Genomic DNA, 20,728 nt, shown 5'->3' with positions numbered 1-20,728 from the left:
GGCTGGGTTCCATCCCTGGTTGGAGAGCTAAGATCCCACATGCCCCAGTAGCCAAAAATAAAAATAAAAACATAAAACAGAAGCAATATTGTAAAAAATTCAATAAAGACTTAAAAAAAAAAGAAAAGCAGGGATAATCCATGTTGTTGTCTCAGTGTTGCAGCATTTGAAAGATTGAGGTGATTGGTTGGAGGATAAGTTGCTGGAGAAACCCCAAAGAGACGAGACCTGAGCCAAACCTTGAAACATAAGTAAAATTCAGAGAGGAAATGGTGCCTCTCTGGTGGTGGGGAAAGAGAGTATGCTAAACCGGAAGCATGTGCTGAGTCGCTTCAGTCGTGTCCAACTCTGCGATGCCATGGACTATAGCCCACCAGGCTCCTCTGGTCCATGGGATTCTCCAGGCAAGAATACTGGAGTGCGTTGCCATTTCCTTCTCCAGATGATCTTCCTGACCCAGGGATCATACCTGAGTCTCCTATGGCTCCTGTATTGCAGGCAGATTCCTTACCACTGAGCCACCGGGGAAGCAGAACTGGAGGCAGAAATGGCAAATTGAGTGGAGAGAACCAGAAGACTTTCTGGCAAGCTTTATGTAAAGGTTTGGAAATACAAATGAAGAGAGGCTGTGTTCCTATTTGTCAAGACAAACTCTGGACTCCACCTTGAAGGGGAAGCAAAGCTTGTGTTGAATCTGAGTGGCTTGGATCTAGACTGGTCAGTTTTCACAGACAGCAGTTCACCTGCATCCGAGAAGTGAGCTTTTTAGTCAATATGTAGGAATTTGTCTATTGAAACTGTTTTAATAGCCAATAGCCACTAGCCCTTCTGCTTATTGAAAAATAATAAATGTCAGGAACATAAAAAAAAATATTTCTGTAGCTTTTTGTAGCTTTGCTCTTTCATGGGTGCAGATGGACTTGAATGAAATTGTTGTTTGTTTGTGCCACAGTCTGAGTGAAAGTGTGAACCGGAAAAAACTTTCTACACAATCATTCATCTTACGTTCTCAGTAAAAAACATGCTTCACATTGTCAGTTCAGATTTTGAGACTCCCATGACACAGGCTCAATTACCTTGAAGTCATTGAATTCTCATCCATTAGATGAAGATGTATATGAAGATGACCTCAGAATTCCTTATTTCCCAACATATGTGTCCTCTTTCTTCGTGGATTTACATGATCCACCACTTTAGTTATGTCAGTGGGGGTATCTGTGTGTTTCCAACCAAAGGCAGCTTCTTACACGTTTCTGGATCTCTTATATAGATCTAAATGCTCACATTGCCTTTTTCCTAAACTAGATTTCTCTTCTCTTAGGAGATGAAGTAATAGAGAACAGAGGACTTTGGTGAGAACTTTTATTACACAGTAATTTTACATTTAAGAAATGGTTTCACAGAGATGGTATCAGAAGTAACAGGAATAAGTTGTTGTGAAAGTGAGAGCATTACCACTATGATATTGGATGTGAGGATAGTAGACAGCCAGAGGAGGGAAAGCTGGTTGGGAAATTCTCAAAATTCTAGTCCGTAGGGTAAATCTTTAAGGGAGGGGTGCTTGGAGACAATAGGCTTTGTGATGGAATCATGTTAAACCAGCATGTCCTCAAACTGTCATTCTATAAAATGGACAAAACCCAATTTCTCATATCATCAAATGTCATTTTCTGAGCACCACTTCCTGTGTCAGGGAAGGGAAATATCAAGGAATATAAGTGATGGTCCCAGTCTAGGAGATCATGGTTTACTTCTGGAGGCTTAGACCTAACTCAAGCATAATTAACATAAAATACATAGCAATTTATAGGAAATCCTAAACCATCACCCAGAACCCAACAGTTTGCAAATATATGCTGTGCATCAGAATCAGCTGGGGGCTTGTGAAAGGACAGAGTCTCAGGCTGTATTCCTGGAAATTCTGAGTTGGAGCCTTTGCTTCTCGGTTGTTTTTTGTTTTTTTAATAAGCTCCAGGTCCATTAAAGACTGCTGGTGAAGACAATAAGGGTATGGGGGAGTGGGGTGGACTATCACTTTGGGCTGGGGCATAATGGAAACCACACCCCTCCACCCCCAGCATTGAGCACAGAGGTGGAAGATACAGGTTCATAGAGCTGAGGGTATATGTACGTGGAGACAATCGGGGTGGAGTGAGGGGGTTTAATAGGAGGTGGTGTCCACTGGGTAAATGCCTGGATGGCCTGTGGACTAACTCCACTCTGTGAGAGCAGGAAGAGAAGACTGGCTTGGTTCTTTCAGACAGGGATCTTGATGGTCTGGCAAGGCTAGTGGAAGGGAGAAGAAAGTAGGTATTGGATCTTTTATTGGGCACTCACCTGGTAAAGCTCCTTGGGAGAAAGAGGAGGGTGGATGGGTGCCTATGTCTTTTTCCCTCCCTGTCTGCTCAGTGAAGCTAACTGATCTCTAGCACAATGTACTAGGTGTACATTAAAGGGTGTACTTTAAACAAAACACTAAGATTAGCCAATCCACTTACCTCCCCCAAAGGAGCTCGCTCACCCAGAGGAAGCCTGACAAATGACCACGTAAAATATTATGCTTTTAAGAAGGTCCCTTATATCTCAGAGAGTCAATAGTCCATTATGTCAGTTCCCATCCACTGGCTTCTTTCTCAGCTATTTATATTTCCATTTAGTTGAAGCATAGGCAAAGCTCACCAAGGCCCAGAAAATTAGAGTTATCAGAGCCTCGTTAGTTATCTCTTCTACAACCATCTATCTTTTTCATTCCACCCACTCTGGGCCCAGCAGTTTGGCTCCTGCTTTCACTTCCTTTTGAGACTTTCCAGTGTGAGGTCCTGCTTTTTCCAATGTCTCCACTGCTGATCCTTTGACTATATCTTTTCCTCTTCTGTTCTTCTGGTATTTGTTTTTTTCATGGGGAGAAGAGAAGAGAAGAATGAAGACTTGGTGAGAGAAAACATTTTCTGTACTGGTTTTCCTGCATTCTGTTGTCTTCTCTATTTTTTTTTTAATTTAAATTTATTTATTTTAATTGGAGGCAAATTACTTTACAATATTGTATCGGTTTTGCCATACATCAACATGAATCTGCCACGGGTGTACACATGTTCCCAATCCTGAACCTCCCTCCCACCTCCCTCCCCATACCATCCCTCTGGGTCATCCCAGTGCACCAGCCCCAAGCATCCTGTATCCTGCATTGAACCTGGACTGGCAATTCGTTTCTTATATGATATTATACATGTTTCAATGCCATTCTCCCAAATCATCCCACCCTCTCCCTCTCCCACAGAGTCCAAAAGACTGTTCTATACATCTGTGTCTCTTTTGCTGTCTAGCATACAGGGTTATGGTTACCATCTTTCTAAATTCCATATATATGCATTAGTATACTGTATTGGTGTTTTTCTTTCTGGCTTACTTCACTCTGTATAATCGGCTTCAGTTTCATCCACCTCATTAGAACTGATTCAAATGTATTCTTTTCAATGGCTGAGTAATACTCCATTGTGTATATGTACCACAGCTTTCTTATCCATTCATCTGCTGATGGACATCTAGGCTGCTTCCATGTCCTGGCTATTATAAACAGTGCTGTGATGAACATTGGGGTACATGTGTCTCTTTCAATTCTGGTTTCCTCAGTGTGTATGCCCAGCAGTGGGATTGCTGGGTCATAAGGCAGTTCTATTTCCAGTTTTTTAAGGAATCTCCACACTGTTCTCCATAGTGGCTGTACTAGTTTGCATTCCCACCAACAGTGTAAGAGGGTTCCCTTTTCTCCACACCCCCTCCAGCATTTATTGCTTGTAGACTTTTGGATCGCAGCCATTCTGACTGGTGTGAAATGGTACCTCATAGTGGTTTTGATTTGCATTTCTCTGATAATGAGTGATGTTGAGCATCTTTTCATGTGTTTGTTAGCCATCTGTATGTCTTCTATGGAGAAATGTCTATTTAGTTCTTTGGCCCATTTTTTATTGGGTCGTTTATTTTTCTGGAATTGAGCTGCAGGAGTTGCTTGTATATTTTTGAGATTTTACTTCTCTGTTTACATCCTATACCTTGCACACTCATTGGTCTGTGTGCTCAGTCATGTCCCACTCTTTGTGACCCCTGGACTATAGCCTGCCAGGCTCCTCTGTCCATGGACTTTTCCAGGCAAGAATTCTGGAGTGGGTAGCCATTTCCTTCTCCAGGCGATCTTCCTGACCCAGGGATTGAACCCAGGTCTCCTGCATTACAGGCAGATTCTTTACCATCTGAGCTTCCAACGAAGTCCTCTTGCTGGCCTAATCTTCCTTAAACAGCACTCAGAATCACAGGAGCTAGGACAGGTATATATTGACACTGAGATAAACTGCCTTGAAAAATAAAGTTAGGGAGTAAGAAGAGATACTTGAAAAGGGGAACTTACCATCACAAAGACAATCTGTTCCACTGCTGAACAGCATGGATGGTTGAGAAAATATTCCTTTGTTCAGTGCTATGAGGATGATCTCAGAACTGTCCAGCTATTTTTGCCTTCTGAAGTTACACAAAATATATCACATTGTTCTTTTACAGTATAGAACTCTGTATGTATGTAGAATTTCCACACACATACATGTACACAATCATACATACACACAGAGCCTCAAAGTCTTCTCTTTTCCAGCTAAGCACCTCTGCTGCTGCTGCTGCTAAGTCGCCTGATTCATGTCCAACTCTGTGCGACCCCATGGACTGCAGCCCACCAGGCTCCTCCATCCATGGGAGTTTCCAGGCAAGAGTACTGGAGTGGGGAGCCACTGCCTTCTCTGAAGCACCTCTAGTTCTTGCAATTATGACTCAACAATTTCCATCTCACTTACTGTCCTTTTGACCAACTCAGGTCATAAAACTGTGAACTCAAGATACAGTCAGACCACACAACCTAGAAAGGACTTTTCCTCCCTTTTATTGGGTACTGTGCTTTTGTTCAAACACCCTAGCTTACATTAGCATTTTGAAAGCCAGTGACACTGTTGATACCTATCATGCTTGCAGTCAACTAAGATCTATAGACTTGCAATCTAAGTTAAGGACTTGAAAGACATCTCTGTTCAATTTAATCTTGTGAGTTTGGCCCATATTGTCTTCTGGCAAGATCTTTCTAGATGATGATTCTTTCAGCAATGGCTTTCCTTCCTAACTTTGTGTAATCTCCAATTTGATAAGAAAATTGTCGATTTTTTTTTTCATAATATATTGTTGAGTATAACTAATAAGTTAAAAACAGTTTTATAATGCAATCTTACTTTACTGAAAATACCCGTTATTTGTACAAAAACAATCTGGATGAAGATATACTAAAATGTTAACAGTCCTTATCTCTGATTATAAGACTTACAATTTTTAATTTCTGGTTATACCTTTGTCTGATTTACTAAATTAGTTACTTTTAAAAGGAGTCCTTCTAACTGAAAAGACTGGTTTTGATTGTATGGTATCTATTGTTACCTAATTGCTGTGAGTTTCTTGAGTCTTTAACTTGACAAAGTTTCTTGAGAACAGGGAAGCTGTGCTTCATAATCTCCCAAGGAGCTGGCACAAAGCTTGACTGACTGGGTTTGCTTTTAAATTAACTTGTCCTTCCTCCAGTGCTGAAGGTATGGCCTTTGGTTTGACTTTTCTCTCATTCATATCAATGTCTTAAAATAATGGGAACACATGTTTTATCTACATCAACACTTAAGCAAATAAGGCTGATTCATTTACTGGTGAATGATTATTCAGTGGGTTAACAAATCTATTGAGCCAATTGAAAGCCTATTATTTTGATTTACCATGGTTCGCTCAAAATTCTACAATGTAAACATAAATAATGGAATAATTTTGGTGAGAGACTATTGGTGAACCCTCCAAGTACTGTTTTATTGAGACAAGCACTGTGCTAAGAATTCCTACAAATGGAGATGAAGACAGGACTCTTGATGTCAACTCTGGGAGATGGTGAGGGACAGGGAGACCTGGCGGGCTGCCGTCCATGGGGTCACAAGGAGTCGGGCGTGACTAGGCAACTGAACAACAGCAGCAGTTGGTGAGGTAAGACTTCCAAGAGCAAAAAGATGTCAGGGTACATATTGGGACATTGATTGGTGTTTGATACTGTCTTTAGGTATTCATTACATTTCTCTCTTCAACAGAGCATTTGGTCAAGGAGAATGAGGGGTGAGAATAGGACTTTGTTCTCCAGTTGTAACCCCTAGAAGATAACAAACTGAAACTCATAGAAAAGTTATTCATATACATTTTTTCTACATATTTGTTTTAGAAAAATGTAGAAATTACAATTTTTCTATTAGGTAGAAATAATTTACTATGGCAAGTAATCCCCTCCCCTTCTCAGTCTTCCTTGCTCCCTGCATCCCACAGTGCTGTCCGCTCTGTATCCGTGAGGCAGACTCGGTGAACCATGGTTCTTCCATCTCCCACTGCTTTCCCGTTATCTGGGGTCTCTGGGAAAGATGGGCTGAGAAGGTCCTTTGTCCTTCAGTAACCACACACAGTTTACATGGAAAATCTGACTGATAAAGCCATGTGTGCTCACAAAAGGCAAAAACCATGAGGAGGTACTACAAAATTATCTAATTTATATATGTCATTAACTTGTAACCAATGCTTCACTCTTAAAGTCTGGTATGCAAAGAGTTGACTCATTGGAAAAGACTCTGATGCTGGGAGGGATTGGGGGCAGGAGGGGAAGGGGATGACAGAGGATGAGATGGCTGGATGGCATCACTGACTCGATGGATGTGAGTCTGAGTGAACTCCGGGGGTTGGTAATGGACAGGGAGTCCTGGTGTGCTGTGATTCATGGGGTCGCACAGATTTGGACACGACTGAGCAACTGAACTGAACTGAACCCCTCCTTAGGTAAGGATCTTTTTTTCCCTTCATTCTTATCGACTTTTCTCATTCTTGAAAAGCCGAAAAACTGGCCTAGAAAATGAATGACTCTTTCCCTCTCTGCCTTTCTCTCTCTATTCTTCCTTCCCTCCCTTCCTCTTAGACTATAATTCTATTGAATCCTCCAAACAACAAAGAAAAAGAAGAATTATTACCTTCTCTTTAAGTTTCAGATTTTTCACCTTTAAGAAGGAGAAGAAAAGTCCCCAAATTTGCACAGCTAGTGAGGGGCAGAGGCATGGTTCAAAGAGACATCTTTCTACTCCAAAGCTAGTATCAACCAAATAATAGGTACCAGCAGGGCAGGTACTGGCCTCCATCTCTCTCCTTCTAGGACCTGATATAGATCTTGGCAGAGGATGATCACCAATAAATTTTCTTTGAATTGCATTTTAGTTTGGATCTCAGAACCCTGAGTTGGACAGAACCTCACATGTCACCCAGTACCTTGCTCGCATAAGGCAGGGACGCACCTGCCAATCTGGAAGGAATGGGTCTTATTTAATTCTCTTTGCTTCTCTCATCACCCCTGAACAGCTCTTCAGGCCAGAGTCCTATACCATGAAGCATGCTGATTTGTCTTTTAACTAACTTAATTTTTTTTTCATATAAATAAGATTAATATATTTTCATTATAGAAAATAAGCTCAGTAAAAAGAAAATTTTAAACCATACAGATATTTTTAAACAAAAATGCAGTCATATGATACAAACTTTTATAACCAATTCCTTCACTCAACAATGTATTGTAAACATCTTGCAATGTTAATGATTATAGATGAATATCATCTTCAATGATCCCATAGCTTTGTGCTTCATGGATGGCTGGATAAATTATCAGTCATTAGCTAGTTCCTTGCAGATTAATATTTAGATAACAACTCTAAAAACTTTCAAATAAATGGTTTCTAGATGATGTCATTCATCCAGAGATTTGCTAGCAGGAGTGCAAGAGTCACTCATTTCTCAAGTTTGCTTCACTTTAAGTCTAGGCCATACTATATATGCACAGTGGATCAGAGAAGAAGACATTTTTGTGTGTATATGGAAATATTACATTTAACTTGGTACACTGTAGCACAAAATGTATCAAATGGTTAAAGTATAAAGAGTTCAGATGTAAAACTCAGAATTAATTTAAGATGACATATATATAGAATCAGTTCCAAAAGCAACACCCTATCATATATGGAAATATGTTTTAATGTGAGAAAAATGTATAAATAGTGTTCTAATATTATGATCAACAAGGTAATGCTTATTTAACTTATGGGAAATAATGTATTTGTTAATTTAATGTTTTATATTTCCTTCTTCCTACTTCTTTTTGGGGGAAATGATAAAAGTGTTTTCTACCTATGAATTTTTGTGTATCAGACAAGATACAACATGAAAAACAAACAGAAGGCATTTAACACAGAGAGCTAGTTATAAAAGATGAAGAGATGAAATCGATGTTGATCCAATAGAGAGAACCATATGGTACTACCAGCACCACCAAAGAAGGATTGCTGACACCAAAGTTAGAATCATCAAAGCAATGAAGCCACTTCCACAGTTGCTGCCAGAAGCCAAAGAAGAAAAGGAGGGATAATAATAACTTTTCTCTACTCCCAGTATGTGGAACCCATTAGAAAGGCAGTTGCACAAAAGTCTGAGCAGTGTATGGACAGTCAGGTATGGGAATGACAGACAATAGATAAATAACTGACACTATTACCTTCCTACCACTTGGTAACATGGAGGAAGCTTCATATGGATCACAGCCTTGTCTGACCCAATGAAACTATGAGCCACCCAAGATGGATGGGTCACATTCAAGAGTTCTGATAAAACGTAGTCCACTGGAGAAGGGAATGGCAAACCACTTCGGCGTTCTTGTCTTGAGAACCCCATGGACAATATGAAAAGGCAAAAAGGATGCTGAAAGATGAACTCTCCAGGTTGGTAGGTGCCCAATATTTTACTGGAGAAGAGTGAAGAAATAACTCCAGAAAGAATGAAGAGGCTGAGCCAAAGTGGAAACAACGCCCAGTTGTGGATGTGATTGGTGGTGAAAGTGAAGTCCAATGCTGTAAAGAGCAATATTGCATAGGAACCTGTAATGTTAGGTCCATGAATCAATGTAAATTGGAAGTGGTCAATCAGAAGATGGCAAGAGTGAGCATTGACATTTTAGGAATCGGTGAACTAAAATGGACTGATATGGGTGAATTTAACTAGATGACCATTATATCTGCTACTGTGGGCAAGAATCCCTTAGAAGAAATGGAGTAGCCCTTATAGTCAACAAGAGTCTGAAATGCAGTACTTGGGTGCAATCTCAAAAACGACAAAATGATCTCTGTTCATTTCCAGGGGAAACCATTCAATATCACAGTAATCCAAGTCTATGTCCCAACCACGAATGTTGAAGAAGCTGAATGGTTCTATGAAGACCTACAAGACTGTCTAGAACTAACACCAAAAAAAGATGTCCTTTTTCATCATAGGGGATTGGAATGCAAAAGTAGAAGTCAAGGGATACCCGAAGTAACACAAATTTGGCCTTGGAGTATAAAATGAAGCAGGGCAAAGGCTAACAGAGTTTTGCCAAGAGAACACATTGGTCATAGCAAACACCCTCTTCCAAAAACACAAGAGACAACTCTATACATGGACATCACCAGATGGTCAATAGTGAAATCAGACTGATAATATTCTTTGCAGCTGAAGATGGAGAAGCTCTATACAGTCAGCAAAAACAAGACCAGGAGCTGACTATTGCTCAAATCATGAACTCCTTGTTGAAAAACTCAGACTTAAATTGAAAAAACTAGGGAAAACCACTAGACCATGCAGGTATGACCTAAATCAAATCCCTTATGACTATACAGTGGAGGTGACAAGTAGATTCAAGGGATTACATCTGACAGAGTGCCTGAAAAACTATGGATGGAGGTTCACAACACTGTACAGGAGGCAGTGATCAAAAGCATCTCCAAGAAAAAGAAATGTAAAAATGCAAAATGGTTATCTGAGGAGGCCTTACAAATAACCGAGAATAAAAGACTAGTGAAAGGCAAAGGAAAAAAGGAAAGATATACCCATCTGAATGCAGAGTTCCAAAGAATAGAAGGAGAGACAAGAAAGCCTTCCTAAGTGTACAATGGAAAGAAATAGATGAAAACAATGGGAAACAATAGAGGAAAAGAATGGGAAAGACTAGAAATCTCTTCAAGACAGTTGGAGTTACCAAGGGAATATTTCATGCAAAGATAGGGACAATAAAAGACAGAAATGGTATGGTCCTAACAGAAGCAGAAGATATTAAGAAAAGATGGCAAGAATACACAGAAGAACTATACAAAAAAGATCTTCATGACCCAGATAACTACACTGGTGTGATCACTCACCTAGAGCCAGACATCTTGGAGTGTGAAGTCAAGTGGGCCTTAGGAAGCATCACTATGAACAAAACTAGTGGATGTGATGGAATTCCAGCTGAGCTATTTTAAATCCTAAAAGATGATGCCATGAAAGTGCTGCACTCAATATGCCAGTAAATTTTGAAAATTCAGCAGTGGCCATGAGACTGAAAATGATCAGTTTTCATTCCATTCCCAAAGAAGGGCAATGCCAAAGAATGCTCAAACTACCACACAATTGCACTCATTTGACATGATAGCAAAGTAATGCTCAAAATCCTTCAAGCTAGGCTTCAACAGTATGTGAACGTAGAACTTTCAAATGTACAAGCTGAATTTAGAAAAGGCAAATCATAGAAAAAGCAAGAGAATTCCAGAAAAACATCTACTTCTGCTTCACCAATTATGCTAAAGCCTTTGACTGTGTGGATCATGACAGACTGTGGAAAACTCTTTAAAAAATGGGGATACAAGAACACCTTACCTGCCACCTGTGAAATCTTTATGCATGCCAAGAAGCCACAGTTAGAACCAGACATGGAACAACAGACTGGTTTCAAATAGGGAAAGGAGTACTTCAAGGCTGTATATTTTCACCTTGCTTATTTAATATGCTGAGTACATGTGAAATGCCAGGCATTCTGGAATCAAGACTGCCAGGAGAAATATCAGCAACTTCAGATATGCAGATGACACTACTCATGCAGAAAGTGAAGAGGAACAAAAGAATGTCTTGATGAAAGTGAAAGAGGAGAGTGAAAAAGTTGGCTTAAAACTCAACATTCAAAAACTGAATATCATGGCATCCAGTCGCATCACTTCATGGCAAATAGATGGGGAAACAGCAGAAACAGTGGCTGACTTTATTTTCTTGGGCTCCAAAATCACTGCAGATGGTGACTGCAGCCATGAAATTAAAAGATGCTCCTTGGAAGGAAAGTGATGACCAACCTAGACAGCATATTAAAAAGCAGAGACATTACTTTGCCAAAAAAGGTCTGTCCAATCAAAGCTATGGTTTTTCCAGTAGTCTTATAGGGATGTGAGAGTTGGACCATAAAAAAAGGCTGAGTGCTGAAGAATTGATACTTTTGAATGTGGTGTTAGAGGAGAGCCTTGACAGTCCTTTACACTGCATGGAGATCAAAGCAGTCAATCCTAAAGGAAATCAACCCTGAATATTCATTGGAAGGACTAATGTTGAAGCTGAAGCGCCAATACGTTGGCTACCTGATGTGAAGAACCTATTCATTAGAAAGGACCCTGATGCCGGAAAAGATTGAATGCAGGAGGAGAAAGGGACAATAGAGAATGAGATGGTTGGATGGCATCATCAGCTCAGTGGACATGATTTTCAGCAAGCTCTGGGAGATGGTGAAGGACATGGAAGCCTGGTATGCTGCAGTCCATGGGGTCACAAAGAGTCAGACACAACTGAGTGACTGAATAACAACAGCTAAAGCAACTAGAGAAAGAAAAATGAACAAAACCCAAAGGTAGAAGAAAAGAAATCATAAAGATCAGAGCAGAAATAAATGAATTGTAGGCTAAAAAAATAATAGAAAAGGTCAATGAAACAAAAAGCAGGTGTTTTTTTGAACAAAATTGATCAACCTTTAGCCAGATTCATTAAGGAAAAAAGATGAGGGCCCAAGTCAATAAAATCAGAAATGAAAAAGAAGTTATAACTGACACCATAGAAATACAAAGGATCTTAAGAGATTAATATGAAAAATGTAATGCCAACAAAATGGACAACCTAGAAGAAATGGACAAATTATTTGAAAGGTGCAATCTCTCAAGACTGAACCAGGAAGCAATAGGACCCCAGGGATGCAAAGACTTTTTAATATCTGCAAATTAATCAACATGTTATATACCACATTTACAAACTGAAGAATAAATACCGTATGATCACCTCAATAGATGCAGAAAAAGCTTTAGACAAAATTTAACGAACACTTATGATAAAAACTCTCCAGAAAGTGGGCATACAGGGAAAAAGTTAGTGCAGTTTCTCAGTGATGTCCAACTCTTTGAGACCCAATGGATTGCAGCACGCCAGGCCTCCTGGTCCATCACCAACTCCCGGACTTTACTCAAACTCATGTCCATTGAATCGGTGATGCCACCCAACCATCTCATCTTCTGTCATTCCCTTCTCCTCCTGTCTTCAATCTTTCCCAACATCAGGAACTTTTCAAATGAGTCAGCTCTTTGCATCAGGTAGCCAAAGTATTGGAGTTTCAGCTTCAACATCAGTCCTTCCAATGAACACCCAGGATTGATCTCCCTTAGGATGGACTGGTTGGATCTCCTTGCAGTTCAAGAGACTCTCAAGAGTCTTCTCCCACACCACAGTTCAAAAGCATCAATTCTTCGGCACTCAGCTTTCTCTATAGTCCAACTCTTACATCCATACATGACTACTGGAAAAACCATAGCTTTGACTAGATGGACCTTTGTTGGCAGAGTAATGTCTCTGCTTTTTAATATGCTGTCTAGGCTGGTCATAACTTTTCTTCCAAGGTGTAAGCATCTTTCATGGCTGCAGTCACCATCTGCAGCAATTTTGGAGCCCCCCAAAATAAAATCTATCACTGTTTCCACTGTTTCCCCATCTATTTGCCATGAAGTGATGGGACCAGATGCCATGATATTAATTATCTGAATGTTGAGTTTTAATCCAACTTTTTTCACTCTCCTTTTTCACTTTCATCAAGAGGTCCTTTAGTTCTTCTTCACTTTCTGCCATAAGCGTGGTGTCATCTGCATATCTGAGGTTATTGATATATTTCCCAGCTCTCTTGATTCCAGTCTGTGCTTCCTTCAGCCCAGCATTTCTCATGATGTACTCTGCATAGAAGTTAAATGAGCAGGATGACAATATACAGCCTCGATGTACTCCTTTCATAATTTGGAACCAGTCTGTTGTTCCATGTCCAGTTCTAACTGTTGCTTCCTGACCTGCATACAGATTTCTCAAGAGGCAGGTGAGGTGGTCTGGTTTTCCCATCTCTTTAAGAATTTTCTGCAGTTTCTTGTGATCCACAATGTCAAAGGCTTTGGCATAGTCAATACAGTAGAAATTGATGTTTTTCTGGAACTCTCTTGCTTTTTCCGTGATCCAGCAGATGTTGGCAATTTGATCTCTGGTTCCTCTGCCTTTTCTAAAACCAGCTTGAACATCTGGAAGTTCTCGGTTCACGTATTGCTGAAGCCTGGCTTGGAGAATTTTGAGCATGGCTTTACTAGCGTGTGAGATGAGTGCAATTGTGCGGTAGTTTGAGCATTCTTTGGCATTGTCTTTCTTTGGGATTGGAATGAAAACTGACCTTTTCCTGTCCTGTGGCCACTGCTGAGTTTTCCAACTTTGCTGGCATATTGAGTGCAGCACTTTCACAGCATCATCTTTCAGGATTTGAAATAGCTCAGCTGGAATTCCATCACCTCCACTAGCTTTGTTCGTAGTGATGCTTCCTAAGGCCCACTTGACTCACATTTCAGGATGTCTGGCTCTAGGTGAGTGATCATACACCATCGTGAATAACTAGATCGTAAAGGTCTTTTTTGCATAGTTCTTCTGTGTATTCTTCTTAATATCTTCTGTTTCTGTTAGGTGCATACCATTTCTGTCCTTTATTGTGCCCATCTTTGCATGAAATGTTCCCTTGGTATCTCTGATTTTCTTGATCTCTAGTCTTTCCTATTCTATTGTTTTCCTCTATTTCTTTGTACTGATCACTGACTGAGGAAGGCTTTCTTGTCTCTCCTTTCTATTCTTTGGAACTCTGCATTCAAATGGGTATATCTTTCCTTTTCTCATTTGCTTTTCACTTCCCTTCTTTTCACAGCTATTTGTAAGGCTTCCTCAGACAGCCATTTTTCTCTTTTGCATTTCTTTTTCTTGGGGATGGTCTTGATCCCTGTCTCCTGTACAATGTCATGAACCTCCACCCATAGTTCTTCAGGCACTCTATCAGATCTAATCCCTTGAATCTATTTGTCACTTTCACTGTATAATTGTAAGGGATTTGGTTTAGGTCATACCTGAATGGTCTAGTGGTTTTCCCTACTTTCTTCAATTGAAGTCTGAATTTTTCAATAAGGAGTTCATGATCTGAGGCACAGTCAGCTCTTGGTCTTGTTTTTGCTGACTGTATAGAGCTTCTCCATCTCTGGCTGCAAAGAAATAATCAATCTGATTTTGGTGTTGACCATCTGGTGATGTCCATGTGTAGTCTTCTCTTGTGAGGGAACAAACCTTAACATAATAAGGGCCATATATGACAAACACACAGCCATCATCGTACTCAATGGTGAAAAACTGAAAGCATCCCCTCTAAGATCAGGAACAGGGTAAGGATTCCCATACTTGCCACTTTTATTCAAAACAGAACTAGATTTCACAGAAATAGAACAAATAATTTTAAAATTTATATGGAAATACAAAAGACCCAAAATAGCTGAGACAATCCTGAGAAAGAACAGAGCTAGAGGGATCATGCTCCCTGACTTGAGACTATAGTAATCAAAATAGTTTGGTTCTGGAACAAAAACAGACTCAAAGGTCAATGGAATAGGAGAGAAAGCCCAAAAATAAACCCATATACTTACAGTCAATTAATCTATGACAAAGGAAGAAAGACTATACAATGGAGAAAAGAGAGTCTCTTCAATAAGTGGTGCTGGAAAAACTGGACAGCTACATGTAAAGTAATGAAGTCAGAACATTCTCTAACAATCATATACAAAAATAAAATGGATTAAAGGCCTAAATGTAAGGCCAGATACTATAAAACTCCAAGAGGAAAACATAACAGGTAGAACATTCTCACATAAATTGCATCAATATTTTTTGGATCTGTCTCCTAGAGTAATGGAAATAAAAGCAAAAATAAACAAATGGGACCTAATTAAACTTATAGGATTTTGCACAGCAAAGCAAACCATAAACCAGATGAAAAGACAACCTATGGAAGAAAATATTTGCAAATCATGCAACCAACAGGGTTTACTTTCTAAAACATATAAACAGCTCATACAGCTCAATATCAAAAAGGGAGCAACGCAATCAAAAAATAGGCAGAAGACTTAAAGTAGATGTTTCTCCAAAGGAGATGGCTAACTTGCACATGATAAGATTATCAACACCACTAGTTATTACAGAAATGCAAATCAAAACTTCAATGCAGTATCACCTCACACTAGTCAGAATGGCCATTATCAAAAAGTCTACAAACAGTTAATTCTGAGGAGGGTATGCAGAAAAGGGAACCCTCCTACACTGTTGGTGGGAATATAAATTGGTGCAGTCACTATAGAGAACAGTATGAAGGTCCCTTAAAAAAACAAAGAGTTACCATAGGATCTAGCAATCCCACGCCAGGGCATATATCCAGAAAAGATGAAAATTCTAATTGAAAAGGTCCATGAGCCCCAATGTTCACAGAGGCACTATTTACAATAGTTAAGGCATAGAAGCAACCTAAATATCTGTTGACAGAAGAATGGATAAAGAAGATACAGTATATATGTATAGAATGGAATATTCCCAGCCATAAAAAAAGAATGAAATAATACCATTTGCAGCAACATGGACAGACCTACAGATTATCATATGAAGACAGGAAAAGACAAGTACGATTATCACTTATGTATGGAATCTAAAAAAAGATACAAAATCAATTTATTTACAAAACAGAAATAGACTCATGCATAGAAAAAAACATGGTTATCAAAGTGGAAAGGGCGGGGATAAATCAGGAGTTTGGTATTAACAGAAGCTACTTTATATAAAATAAACAACAAGGTCCTACTGTGTAGCTCAGGGAACTATATTCAACATGTTGTAATAACCTATAATGGAAAATAATCTGAAAAAGATACATATGTGTGTGTGATTCTCAGAATCACTTTGCTATACACCTGGAAAAAAAAAAAAAAATGCAACACATAAAAAAAAGAGCAAGTCCAGGCCTGAGTTTGGGCAAACCGTAGATTTCTTAGAGGAGGCTAGTGGGCCCAAGACTTCTTACCCCAACTTCTGAATCCACCCTTTTCTCCTCATCCATACCCCAAACTCCAGGGTTAGCATGGTGTTAAGAGCCACCATTTAACTTCTCTGAGTACCCCAAGACAGCCACATACAACTTGTACTACACAGCCAACGGCATGGAGGGGTGGGGGCAGTAGTCACTGAGGCTGGCCCAAGAGGAGGTGTTTGTAAACTGAGCACTGGGGAAGGGCATAGAGAAGCAGAAGAGAAAAGAGAACTACAGCTACTTACCTATCTCTTAAAAACTCATACATAGCCCTTGAACGAATGACTGAAAACTTCAGTCATTCACTTTTTTCATTTGATGCATATAGAAGGCCAACTGTGTGTTGTTCACTCTGCTGGGTCCTGGGGATACACTGGTGAGTAATTAAAATTGTATAAAAAGCTGTAACACAAGCAGGAATCACTCCACCCACAAACTTCTATAAGATCCTACCTCTTAGTACCTTCCTCATACTCTTGAACATCCTATGATGTAAAGGCAATTCCATTTTACAGATAGATATACTGAGGCCTAGGGAGACTCACTGACTTCTCAAGCTTACATCGGGAGTTAAAATATTCTATTGGACTAAGAACACTGAGCAGCAGGCTGTTTAATGAATATTGCCTCCTTCCTCCTCATCCTCTCTCACTCCACATCCCCAGGTGAGTGGAATTGTATGCCAGAGAATGGCTATAAGAACAAAAGTCACTGATGTTGCAGCTTTTGATCTGACAGCCTCAAATGAGATATCTCTGTCCATGTAGCTGATATACTGGAAGTCCATGTAGAAAAGACATATCTGGCCATAATAAGTCATATCAAGCTATGTGTTGCACTGTGGGGCCACCACCTGGGGTAGCTGAGGTGAGGTCTGCAAAGAGTTTTTCTACCTGGGACAGACTCTCTTGCTCTGAGAGTGAGTCTAGCATGATGGGTAAGGATAGGTACCCTCTTCAGCAACAACAAAATGTTGCCACTGTTATTGGCCAAGGGCCAGTAGAGGGCTTCTATGATCACTGTGACTCTTTTGGGTCCTGTGGTGACTGTCATTTAGTGGCTTCATGGTCTTCCCCATAAAGCTTATGCTGTAGTGTTTCCCAGAATCCAGTCGATCACTATCTGGGTCAGACTTGTGAGGTCAGAGGAAGATCCTTGGTGGAAAGAAAGCTCCCTCACTGTAATTCTGACATGGGCCAGGATCTTATGGACTTCTACCTTGTGATGATGGTAGGCTTATCAAGGATACAGTCCTGGGAAAACACTTGTGTTTGAACCTCAACATTCAGGACCTTCTTGTGATTGACCACTGAGGAGATGCTGATGAATAGGTAATTCCAGTGACATACCCTTTCTCCTTAAAACATCAAAGCATATTGCCTTAGAGGGTATAGGGGTTATGGCCATCCTGTTGGGATGGACCAACAACTTGGGAACAGACTTTGCCTCCACAGAGATGTGACAACCACAGAGCAAAGAGCAGGCCCTACTCAACATCCAGTGCAGACTCTGATCAGCACACCACCAATCACACCACCTGTCAAGGGGATAACAGCCAGCACATACCGAGGAAATATTTGGCAGGCATCCATACTAAAAACAGCCCTGGCACCAAAAATGTTAGACTCATGCAGGCTACTCAGCGAAACTGCCATATAAAAAACACAGTAGATAACCATTTTCCCTAAATTCATAGAGTTAGAGAAATAGAACTAAAATGAAGAAACAGAGGAGCCACTCCCAATTAAAAGAACAAGGAAAAATCCCCTAAAAGAACAAACGATGAAACAGACCTCTCCAGTCTGCCAAATCCCAAATTCAAAAAGAAAGTAATAAACATACTGAATGAATTAAGAAAGACCAGGGGGCACTAGCGGTAAAGAACCCACCTGCCAATGCAGGAGACATAGAGATGCAGGTTCAACCCCTGGGTGGGAAAGGTCCCCTGGAGGAGGGCATGGCAGCCCATTCCAGTATTCTTTCCTGGAGAATCCCATGGGCAGAGAAGCCTGGTGAGCTGCAGTCTATAGAGTCACAAAGAGCTGGACATCACTGAAGCGACTTAACACGCATGCACACACATGCAAACAACAACAGGAATGCAGATAACTGTAACAAGGCACTAGAAACAACAAAGAGGAGTCCATCAAAATTAGAAAACTCACTTGCCATGATGAGAGCTGAACTAAAGGCAATAAATAAAAAACTAATATTGTAGAAGGGGAACAAGTAATCTGAAAGATAGAATACTTAAAACCAGACTATCAGAACAGCAGGCAGAAAGCCAAACCAAAATAAATAGATAAATAAAAGCAATATGAGTCTATGAAATAAAGTGAGCCAATATACACATATTAGGAATCACAGAAGAAAAAGAAAGAGAAAGGGGATAAAAATGTATTTGTAGAAATTGTGACTGAAAACTTCCCAGACCTAAAGAAGGAAACAAATATCCAGGTACAGGAAGCACCAAACAAGATGAGCCCAAACAGACATACACTAAGATATATTATAATTAAAATGACAAAAGCTAAAGACAGGATTCGAAAGGCAAAGAGAAAAAAATAGTTTTACAACAGAACCCACATAAGGCTATCAGCTGATTTCTCTACAGAAACACTGCAGGCTAGAAGAAAGTGGCAAGATGTATTCAAACTCCTGGAAGGAAAATACCTGTAACATAGGATACTCTACCCAGCAAGATTATCATTTAGAATAGGAGAGATAATACATTTATCAGAAAAGCAGAAACTAAAAGACTACAGCAATACTAAACATATACTAAAAGAAATAGTGAAAGGCCTTCTCTAAATAGAAGAGCAGCAAGAATCTATAGAAAAGACAAAATCATAATTGGAAAGTAAATCATTTAAATAAACCAAGATATAGATTTTTTTTTAATTGTGAAAGCAATGATAACTACAATGAACAAAAAAAAAAAGGATAAACATTAAGATGTTAAAGAGGATATCAAAGATCATATAATGTGGGGCAGGGAGTAAGAAACTGTAGGGTTTTTGTTTTTTTTTAGAATCTGTTTGAGCCTATATGACTACCAAAATAAAACAAATAGATGTAGTAATGGGTTAACATACTTCAAAATCACTGTAACCACAAATCAAAAGCAAATAACAGAGTCACAAAAAATAAAAATAAGAGAATTCAAACATAACAGAAAACCATCAAACCACAAAAGAAAAAATAACAACAAAATGAGAGGAACAAAGAAATACAAAATCAACTGGAAAGCAATGTTTAAAATGGCAATAAATACATGCCAATAATTGCCTTGGATAACAACGGACTAAATGCTCTGATCAAAAGACAAAGAGTGGCTGATTAGATAATAAAACAAGAGCCTACAATATGCTTCCTACAAAGGACCCACTTTAGGGTGAAGGACTCACCATAGATTGAATGTGAAGGGATGAAAAAAAGATATTTCATGACAAGAAAGTGAGCATAGCAATACTTAGACAAAGCAGCCTTTAAAACAAAGGCCTTAAAGAAAAAAACAACACATTATATAGTGATGAAAGGATCAATACAAGGATATCATACTCATTAACATCCAAGCATTCAATATAGGAGCACCTAAATACATAATACAAATACAATGGACATAAAAGGAGAAGCTAACAGAAATAAATTAATAGTAGGAGACTTTAACACTGCACTGACATCAATAGACAGATCTTCCAGACATATAATCACTAAGGCATCAGAGATCCTAAATGACAAAATAGAACAATCAGACTTAATTGATGTTTTCAGGACATTATATCTAAAAAACACAAAATACACATTCTTTTCAGGTGCACCTAGAAAATTCTCTAAGATAGACTGCATACTAGGTCATAAAACAAGCCTCAACAAATTTAAGAGGATATAAATTATTTCAAGTATCTTCCCTGACCATAGTAGCATGAAACTAGAAATCAATCACAGAAATAGAAATGAGAAAAAAAAATGAAAACACAGAGACTAAATGAAAGTGAAATTTGCTCAGTCGTGTTCAACTCTTTGTGACCCCATGGACTGTACAGTCCATGGAATTCTCCAAGCCAGAATACTGGAGTGGGTAGTCTTTCCCCTCTTCAGGGGATCTTCCCAACCCACGGATCAAACCCAGGTCTCCCACACTGCAGGTGCATTCTTTACCAGCTGAACCACAAGGGAATCCCAAGAATAGTGGAGTGAGTAGCCTATCTCTTCTCCAGCGGATGTTCCCAACCCAGGAATCGAACTGGGGTCTCCTGCATTGCAGGCGGATTCTTTACCAACTGAGCTATCAGGGAAGCCCCTAAATTACATGCTCCTAAAAACCCAATGGGTCAACAATGAAATCAAAGAGAAAATTAA

At 39.5% G+C, this 20,728-nt stretch overlaps 1 long non-coding RNA gene across 1 annotated transcript in view; it reads right to left on the bottom strand.

The window, feature by feature from the left end:
- Positions 1 to 1,361: 1,361 nt before the first annotated feature.
- Positions 1,362 to 20,728, bottom strand: part of LOC112579690 — a 169,086-nt gene continuing 149,719 nt past the window's right edge. The window contains exon 6 of the long non-coding RNA XR_006545358.2: positions 1,362 to 2,880. This is a non-coding gene — a long non-coding RNA (uncharacterized LOC112579690). The remainder of the gene's footprint in view (positions 2,881 to 20,728) is intronic.

The sequence above is a fragment of the Bubalus bubalis genome, chromosome 16 (genome assembly GCF_019923935.1).
Source record: "Bubalus bubalis isolate 160015118507 breed Murrah chromosome 16, NDDB_SH_1, whole genome shotgun sequence".
NCBI lineage: Eukaryota > Metazoa > Chordata > Mammalia > Artiodactyla > Bovidae > Bubalus > Bubalus bubalis.
This window is presented reverse-complemented; position numbering and strand designations above follow the sequence as displayed.